The following is a 3,119-nucleotide window of genomic DNA, read 5'->3' on the forward strand; positions in this document are numbered from 1 at the left end:
GCAACTATCAGCCAATAGTTCCTCGACAGAAACACCCTATTGTTTAATTAGAGTGCAGTGGCTGTCGGTCGTCCACAAAATGCGACGTTTTTATCGTTTTTTCCGAAGTTTTGGAAAAACGTTTAGATGTAAATCAGGATGTAAATGGATAATTTAATTCCTGAGAAGACTACGGAAGGACTTTAGCGGTTTCTTGACTTTAAAAAATTGAGATTATTAAAAAACGGGTGCGCTCGCGTAAACAACTGCAAATTTACCAAGAACAATTCCACGGGTGCGATTTTATTACAGCGTTAAGTTTAATAATGCTTAGAAAAAAAAATAGAAACCATTAATTGCGTTAATTTCAGTTAAATTTATACTAAAACAATTAAATTATTTGCTCTCGATTTCTATGCATGCAGCCTTAGTTGATTCGGGCTTCGGCCTCATCAGCTCTGATCACCTCATGGAAATCTCGAGCTCATAATCTAATTGTTAATTAGTTATAGTGCGGTGAGGAAAATGGAGGAATGAGTTGGGATTGGCTTGTGGCACGACTTGCAGAATGCAATGTATGTAGAATGATTCAAAGAAGTGAATTGAACTGAAAAGCGTGCTATTTCTACACTGACTAATTCTAGAGGTCTCCATACTTAATAGTCTTGAAACCCCAACGTAAAAGATGTTGAAAACAAATTTGATTTGACCAGCTGCCGTTACGAGAAATATTTCCAAGTGGATACACAGAACTTGTACTCTGCACAGCACGGGCCTTGCTTTTCAACATTTTGTTGTTATCGAGATCGGTAAATAGGTTGTGGTTATTCACCCTCTAGGCTGTCAGACGCGATTAATAATCCAAGATAATTAGAACTGTAGAAAGGGCGCGCTTTCCAGTTGAAATAATTTCTTGAGCATATATCACATTCCACATAATTAAGCCATTCCGCAAGTCATGCCAAATGCCCTTTCACAAACTCATTCCGCCTTATACCCTCACTAGTTGAAGCGGTACTTTTATTTAATTTTTATTTATTGGCAGAATTCTTTAGCTCTTCTCATACTAATTCGTAGATAAAATGTAGCGTGGCGTGCAAATTAACGGAAGAAAAAGGACGGCCTCCAAGCCGTTTCGCTCGACCGGATAAAAAGCCTGGCGCCCAACTTATAAGATATTCCGCGCCAATAATTTTGTTTTAGTTAGTCTAAGGACTTCACCTTCGAAGGACAACTCTAGGACGAAGACTTAGCAACATTAAGCGGTGAGTTTTACTGCATGTTTTTGATGCAAAACAGAAATTTATCAGACTAATGATCCAAGTAATCGGCGTTGTGCTACGGTGCGACAGTATTAATGGCTTAGTTTGAAGCGCACAGATGGGCTTACAAGCCGTACATGTGCCAGATAAAAGACAGACCTTGTATTTAAGAGCAAGTGCAATTCTGTAAGGGAAATGAAAGCAATATTTGATAATTTAAGCGGCTTCAAGTTTTTATTGCGGGCTACGGGTCCAATTGTTAATTAGAGTGCAACGGCTGTCGGTCGTCTACAAAGTGCGACATTTATCGTTTTTCTGAAGTTTTAGAGGCCAGTTTAGATGTAAATGGGCAATTTAATTCCTGAGAAGACTAAAGGAAGGAAATTAGCGGTTTCCTAACTTTAAAAACTTGAAATTTTTGAAAAAAGGGTGCGCGCGCGTAAACAACTGCAAATTTACCAAAGGACAATTCAATGGGTGCGATTTTGTTAAAGCGGTGAGTTCAATAATGCGTAGAAAAATGATTAGAAACCGTTATTTGGGTTAATTTCACTTAGAATTCTACTAAAACAATAAGATTATTCGCTCTCGATTTCTATGAGACCATAGATGATTCAGCCTTCGGCCTCATCACCTATCACCTCATGCAAGGAAATCTCGAGTTCATAATCTCATTGTCACTTATAGCGCGGTGAGGAAAAAAAATGAGTTCGGAATGGCTTGTGGCACGACTTGCGGAATGCAATATATGTAGAATAGCCATAGGAAATTAACTGAACTGAAACGCGCGCCCTTTCTACACTGAATAATTCTATAGGTCTCTATAGTTAATAATCTTGGAACGCCAACGTACAAAAAGTTGCACACAAATTTGATTAAACCAGCCGCCATTACGAGAAATGTTTCAAAGTTATGCACAGAACTTGTACTCTGCACAGCACGGGGAGTAGCTTTCCAACATTTTGTTGTGATCGAGATCGTAAATTAACTTGTTATTATTGACTCTCTAGGCTGTCAGACGCGATCAACGATCCAAGACAATCAGAACTGTAGAAAGGGTGCGCTTTCCAGTTGAATTAATTTCTTGAGCGCTCTGCACATATCACATTCTACATAATCATGCCATTCTCCAACTGTCATGCCAAATGCCATTTCACAAACTCCTTTCGCCTTATGTACTATTACTAGTTGAAGCGGCACTTTTATTTAATTTTTATTTATTGCCAAAAATTGCGAGCCCTTCCCATGCTAAACCATAAATAAAATTTAGCGTGGCGTGCAAATTGATGGAAGAAAAACGACGGCCTCCAAGGCGTTTCGCTCGACCGGATAAAAAGGCCTGGCGCCCTTCTTTAGTACTTATAAGATATTCCGCGCCAATAATTTTGTTTTAGTTAGTCTAAAGACTTCGGCTTTGAAGGACAGCTCTAGGACGAAGACTTAGCGACATTAAACGGTGAGTTTTACTGCATGTTTTGGATGCAAAACAGAAATTTATAAGACTAACGACCCAATTAGTCGGCGTTGTGCTACGGTGCGACAGCATTAATGGCTTAGTTTGAAGCGCACAGCTGAGCTTACCAGCCGTACATGTGCCAGATAAAAGACAGACCTTGTATTTAAGAACAAGTGCAATTCTCTGAGGGAAATGAAAGCAATATTTGATAATTTAAGCGGCTTCAAGTTTTTGTCCAGGTAATTTTCAGCAAGTCAATTAAGTATGGTCTGAATAAACGATTTTACAAAGTTGTTTCAACAAAATAATTATGGACAGATGATTTCAAGGTAATTGGCAAAATTGCGCTTAGTTCCATACCGTTTCGCTCAATGAGAGAAAAAGAATTAAGAGAAAATAGAAAGAATGCGAACGAAGGGGTT

This window comes from Orbicella franksi, chromosome 12 (assembly GCF_964199315.1).
Source record: "Orbicella franksi chromosome 12, jaOrbFran1.1, whole genome shotgun sequence".
Taxonomy (NCBI): domain Eukaryota; kingdom Metazoa; phylum Cnidaria; class Anthozoa; order Scleractinia; family Merulinidae; genus Orbicella; species Orbicella franksi.